This window comes from Schistocerca serialis, chromosome 4 (genome assembly GCF_023864345.2).
Source record: "Schistocerca serialis cubense isolate TAMUIC-IGC-003099 chromosome 4, iqSchSeri2.2, whole genome shotgun sequence".
NCBI lineage: Eukaryota > Metazoa > Arthropoda > Insecta > Orthoptera > Acrididae > Schistocerca > Schistocerca serialis.
In genome coordinates, this window is record NC_064641.1 from 153,402,431 (window position 1) to 153,409,552 (window position 7,122).

The following is a 7,122-nucleotide window of genomic DNA, read 5'->3' on the forward strand; positions in this document are numbered from 1 at the left end:
TGCTGGCCAGGGTAGTTGACTTACACCTTCTAGAGCACGTTGGGTGGCACGGGATACATGCGGACGTGCATTGTCCTGTTGGAACAGCAAGTTCCCTTGCCGGTCTAGGAATGGTAGAACGATGGGTTCGATGACGGTTTGGATGTACCGTGCACTATTCAGTGTCCCCTCGACGATCACCAGTGGTGTACGGCCAGTGTAGGAGATCGCTCCCCACACCATGATGCCGGGTGTTGGCCCTGTGTGCCTCGGTCGTATGCAGTCCTGATTGTGGCGCTCACCTGCACGGCGCCAAACACGCATACGACCATCATTGGCACCAAGGCAGAAGCGACTCTCATCGCTGAAGACGACACGTGTCCATTCGTCCCTCCATTCACGCCTGTCGCGACACCACTGGAGGCGGGCTGCACGATGTTTGGGCGTGAGCGGAAGACGGCCTGACGGTGTGCGGGACCGTAGCCCAGCTTCATGGAGACGGTTGCGAATGGTCCTCGCCGATACCCCAGGAGCAACAGTGTCCCTAATTTGCTGGGAAGTGGCGGTGCGGTCCCCTACGGCACAGCGTAGGATCCTACGGTCTTGGCGTGCATCCGTGCGTCGCTGCGGTCCGATCCCAGGTCGACGGGCACGTACACCTTCCGCCAACCACTGGCGACAACATCGATGTACTGTGGAGACCTCACGCCCCACGTGTTGAGCAATTCGGCGGTACGTCCACCCGGCCTCCCGCATGCCCACTATACGCCCTCGCTCAAAGTCCGTCAACTGCACATACGGTTCACGTCCACGCTGTCGCGGCATGCTACCAGTGTTAAAGACTGCGATGGAGCTCCGTATGCCACGGCAAACTGGCTGACACTGACGGCGGCGGTGCACAAATGCTGCGCAGCTAGCGCCATTCGACGGCCAACACCGCGGTTCCTGGTGTGTCCGCTGTGCCATGCGTGTGATCATTGCTTGTACAGCCCTCTCGCAGTGTCCGGAGCAAGTATGGTGGGTCTGACACACCGGTGTCAATGTGTTCTTTTTTCCATTTCCAGGAGTGTAGATGGTGGTCGTATATAAAAAACATCAGCGGAATGGCACAATCAAAACCGTCACTGCGCGATAACAATGGTGATGTTATCGCCGACAGTGCCACTAAAGCAAAATTACTAAATACGGTTTTCCGGAAGTCCTTCACCAAAGAAGACGATGTAAATATTCCAGAATTAGTACCAAGAACAACTGCCAACGTGAGTAACTTAGAAGTAGATATCCTCGGTGTGCTAAAGCAGCTTAAGTCACTTAATAAGGACAAGGCCACCGTTGCTGATTGTATACCAGTCAGGATCCTCTCAAAATATGCTGATGCAATAGCTCCATACTTAGCAATCATATACAACCGATTACTCGCTGAAATATCCGAACCTAAAGAATGGAAAGTTGCTAAAGTTACACCAGTACTCAATAAAGGGAATAGGAATAACTTGCTGAATTACAGACCCCTGTCGCTAACGTCGATTTGCAGTAGGAGTTTGGAATATACACTGTGTTAGAACATCATGAGTTATCTTGAAGAAAACGACTTATTGAGCAACAGGCAATACGGATTCGGAAAATGTCGTTCTTGTGAAAAGCAACTAGTTCTTTACGCACACGAAGTAATGAGTTCTGTTGACAGTGGATGTCAAATTAAGTCCATATTTTTAGATTTTCAGAAAGCTATTGACCGCGTACCTCACAATCGGCTTCTAATCGAATTGCGTACCTATGTACTATCGTCTCAGTTGTTCGACTGGATTCGTCATCTCCTGTCAGACAGGCCATAGTTCGTAGTAACTGACGGAAAGTCATCGAGTAAAACAGAAGTAATATCTGGCGTTCCCCAAGGAAGTGTTATAGGCTCTCTGCTATTCTTGATCTACACGAAGGATTTAGGAGACTATCTGAGTAGCACTCTTAGACTGTTTGCAGATGATGCTGTCATTTACCGTGTTATAAAGTCATCAAACGATCAAAACAAATTGCAAAACGATTCTGACAAGGTATCTGTATGGTGCGAAAAGTGTCAGTTGCCTCTAAACAACGGAAAGTTTGAAGTCATCCACATGACTACTAACAGTAGTCCACTACATTTCGATTACACGATAAATCACACAAATCTAAAGGCTGTAAATTCAGCTAACAATTAGAGATTACAATTACGAATAACTTCAGTTGGAACAAACTCAAAGAAAATGTCAGTAAAGCAAATCAAAGCCTATAATGTACTGCAGAACACTCAGAAAATGCGACAGGTCTGCTAAAGAGAGTGCTTACACTACGAATGTACGTCCTCTTCTGGAGTACTGCTGTGCCATATGGTATCCGTATCATATGTCATCGACAGAGGATATCGATAAAATTCAAAGAAGGGTAGCTTGTTTTGTACTATCTCGAAATAGAGGAGAGAGTGCCACGGATATGGAACATGAATTCGGATCGCGATCATTTAAAAAAACGTTTTACGTTGCGGCAGGATCTTCTCATGAAATTTCAATCACCAACTTTCAGAGTGTGAAAATACACTCCTGGAAATTGAAATAAGAACACCGTGAATTCATTGTCCCAGGAAGGGGAAACTTCATTGACACATTCCTGGGGTCAGATACATCACATGATCACACTGACAGAACCACAGGCACATAGACACAGGCAACAGAGCATGCACAATGTCGGCACTAGAACAGTGTATATCCACCTTTCGCAGCAGTGCAGGCTGCTATTCTCCCATGGAGACGATCGTAGAGATGCTGGATGTAGTCCTGTGGAACGGCTTGCCATGCCATTTCCACCTGGCGCCTCAGTTGGACCAGCGTTCGTGCTGGACGTGCAGACCGCGTGAGACGACGCTTCATCCAGTCCCAAACATGCTCAATGGGGGACAGATCCGGAGATCTTGCTGGCCAGGGTAGTTGACGTACACCTTCTAGAGCACGTTGGGTGGCACGGGATACATGCGGACGTGCATTGTCCTGTTGGAACAGCAAGTTCCCTTGCCGGTCTAGGAATGGTAGAACGATGGGTTCGATGACGGTTTGGATGTACCGTGCACTATTCAGTGTCCCCTCGACGATCACCAGTGGTGTACGGCCAGTGTAGGAGATCGCTCCCCACACCATGATGCCGGGTGTTGGCCCTGTGTGCCTCGGACGTATGCAGTCCTGATTGTGGCGCTCACCTGCACGGCGCCAAACACGCATACGACCATCATTGGCACCAAGGCAGAAGCGACTCTCATCGCTGAAGACGACACGTCTCCATTCGTCCCTCCATTCACGCCTGTCGCGACACCACTAGAGGCGGGCTGCACGATGTTGGGGCGTGAGCGGAAGACGGCCTAACGGTTTGCGGGACCGTAGCCCAGCTTCATGGAGACGGTTGCGAATGGTCCTCGCCGATACCCCAGGAGCAACAGTGTCCCTAATTTGCTGGGAAGTGGTGGTGCGGTCCCCTACGGCAATGCGTAGGATCCTACGGTCTTGGCGTGCATCCGTGCGTCGCTGCGGTCCGGTCCCAGGTCGACGGGCACGTGCACCTTCCGCCGACCACTGGCGACAACATCGATGTACTGTGGAGACCTCACGCCCCACGTGTTGAGCAATTCGGCGGTACGTCCACCCGGCCTCCCGCATGCCCACTATACGCCCTCGCTCAAAGTCCGTCAACTGCACATACGGTTCACGTCCACGCTGTCGCGGCATGCTACCAGTGTTAACGACTGCGATGGAGCTCCGTATGCCACGGCAAACTGGCTGACACTGACGGCGGCGGTGCACAAATGCTGCGCAGCTAGCGCCATTCGACGGCCAACACCGCGGTTCCTGGTGTGTCCGCTGTGCCGTGCGTGTGATCATTGCTTGTACAGCCCTCTCGCAGCAAGTATGGTGGGTCTGACACACCGGTGTCAATGTGTTCTTTTTTCCATTTCCAGGAGTGTATTTTGTTGGCGCCTACCTACATAGATAGGACTGATCATCATTGAAAAATAAGAGAAATCAAAGTTCGCACGGGAAGGTACAAGTGTTCGTTTTTCCCGTGCGCTGTTCAAGAGTGGAACGATAGAGTAATAGCTTGAAGGTGGTTCGATGAACCCTCTGCACAAGCACTTAATTGTGAATTGCGAAGTAATCATATCGCTGTAGATTAAGTTGTATTTAAATTTCATGGACTACTGTAAGCGTTGCACAGTTGAATGGTCTACTGGACGGCACAATGTAATAAAAAAAAAGGGTACTAGAGCCTAACGACAAGGCTCGGTACGTGGAAAAATATTTTGTGATCTGACAACTAAGCCTCTGCTGGAACTGCTGCATGGGAGTGATGAAGCGAATGGAGTTGTGGCTCACGCTGATCATACCTTGGTGGTGGTCTCTGGAGATCCCAGACGCAAGTGTGAAGAAAATGCGAACCACGTGCTCTCAAAAATGCAGAGGTGGTTCAGGAACAATTAGTTAACGATAACTGCAAATAAAACCACATACATGTTGCTTAGCGGCAACTTTTCCAAAGTCAGCTAATATACACTATGTTATCAAAAGTATCCAGACACCCCCCCAAAAACATACGTTTTTCATATTAGGTGCATTGTGCTGCCATCTACTGCCAGGTTCTCTCTATAAGCGACCTCAGTAAAAATGTAAATGTCGTGTGACGAGGACCTCCCGTCGGGTAGACCGCTCGTCTGGGGCAAGTCTTTCGATCTGACGCCACTTCGGCGACTTGCGCGTCGATGGGGATGAAATGATGATGATTAGGACTACACAACCCCCAGTCCCTGAGCGGAGAAAATCTCCGACCCAGCCTGGAATCGAACCCGGGCCCTTAGGATTGACAGTGCGTCGCGCTGACCACTCAGCTACCGGGGGCGGACAGCGACCTCAGTAGTCATTAGATATCGCGAGAGAGCAGAATGGTGCGCTCCGCGTAACTCACGGACTTCGAACATGGTCAGGTGACTAGACGTCACCTGTGCCATACGTCTGTACGCGAAATTTCCACACTCCTAAACATCCCGAAGTCCACTGTTTCCGAAGTGATAGTGAAGTGGAAGTGGAAGTGGAACAGCACAAAAGCGCACAGGCCGACCTCGTCTGTTGACTGACAGAGACCACTGAGAGTTGAAGAGGGTCGTAATGTGTAATAGGCAGACATCTATGTGTGGTGTGGTCGTGTTTTTTCATGGAGGGGGCTTGCACCCCGTGTTGTTTTGTGTGGCACTATCACAGCACAGGCCTACATTGATGTTGTAATCACCTTCTTGCTTCCCACTGTTGAAGAGCAATTAGGGGATGGCGACAGCATCTTTCAACACGATCGACCATCTGTTCGTCATGCACGGCCTGTGTCGGAGTGATTACACGACAATAACATCCCTCTAATGGACTGGCCTGCACAGAGTCCTGACCTGAATACTACAGAACTCCTTTGGGATGTTTTGGAACGCCGACTTCGTGCAGGCCTCACCTACCGAATTGATACCTCTTCTCGTCAGGGAATGAGCTGTCATTCCCCAAGAAACCTTCCAGCACTGGATTGAACGTATGCCTGTGAGAGTGGAAGCTGTCATCAAGGCTAAGGGTGGGCCAAAACCATATTGAATTCCAGCATTAACGATGTAGGGCGCCACGAACTTTTAAATCAGTTTCAGCGACGTGTCCGGATGCTTTTTATCACATAGTGTAACAGCCCAATTGTAGCTCGCATTTAGGAATTTTCCTCGACGAGAGAAGAAAATTATTAGTACGAGTACATATCTATACAGTCTGTCTCATGGCTGCTAACATCATGTACAAAATTGCCAGCTTCGGCGCTGCCAGCTACAAGTTAACGCCTTTAGCCTGTCGAGGCGGCGGTTCCGGAGTGCAGAAATCTATGATACTGTAAGAATAGAGCACTAGTGAAATACTAATCCGAACTTCCAGCATGCTGGTATAGCTGTGGGTCAGCAACTTCTGTTAATGAGAAAAACAAAAAATCAATTCAAAGCTGCAAGCTTCATTTTCTACATTGCTTTAAACATTTGTTTTGGCTCCTTTTGTTAGTATATGTTATCTGTATCATTACTCCTGTGTAACATATGCTTTCTCTGTTGAATGAGATAGTTCTTATTTATTTGATTACTAAAATGATGAACAGTTGTTTTTCGCCAAGTTTCAGTAACTTTCTTTTATTCCTAATGATGATATATTGTTTACATTCTTGCCATGTTGCCCACTTGAACCCCCATTTTGTGCTCCTTCATTTCGTGCTTCTCCATTCCTCCCCCCACCCCACCCCGTTTCCCAACCCTCCATCCTCCCCCCACATGTCCTCGCCACCACTCCCCCTACAACCACACTTCCACCCTACACGCCCATGAATGTGTTTATGCTATGTCTTGACCACCTCATTTTTGGTCCTTTGTAAAAGACAAGTTTGTGGTTGAATTGCTGTTTTTACCTGGGACATGTTAGAAAAAGTTGTTTTATCTTCACTTATTTTGTAACGTCTGCTATGGTAAAGTTTCTATGCTTGTAAAGGGTTGGAAGGAATGAAGATTTTTTGATCTCCTGTTACTTTGGTTTGTCTTAATACTAATGTTGTTGTTCACGTTTAATGACTTTTACGTGCCAACTTGTCATACAACTTTGTAATACGCACCGTATATGAAGCTACTGTGTTTTGTTGTTCAGTGATTTTAAGTACGAGTATTTGACTGTCTTTGGGCAACGGCCTTGCCGCAGTGGATACACCGGTTCCCGTGAGATCACCGAAGTTAAGCGCTGTCGGGCGTGGCCGGCACTTGGATGGGTGACCATCCAGGCCGCCATGCGCTGTTGCCATTTTTCGGGGTGCACTCAGCCTCGTAATGCCAACTGAGGAGCTACTTGACCGAATAGTAGCGGCTTCTGTCAAAGAAAACCATCATAACGACCGGGAGAGCGGTGTGCCTACCCGCATCCTCACCAGAGGATGACACGGCGGTCGGATGGTCCCGATGGGCCACTTGTGGCCTGAAAACGGAGTGCATATCTGGCTGTCTTTGGTAAAGATTTTAAAAGTATTTGTTTTATTGTTTACTTGTACGGTAATTGTATTAATTGTTGTATTCTGGAT

The 7,122-nt window shown here is 48.7% G+C and overlaps 1 pseudogene; it reads left to right on the plus strand.

Annotated features, from left to right (window-relative positions):
- The first annotated feature begins 6,730 nt into the window (after window positions 1–6,730).
- LOC126475984 (5S ribosomal RNA) lies at window positions 6,731–6,848 on the plus strand (annotated as a pseudogene).
- The last annotated feature ends 274 nt before the right edge of the window (window positions 6,849–7,122 follow it).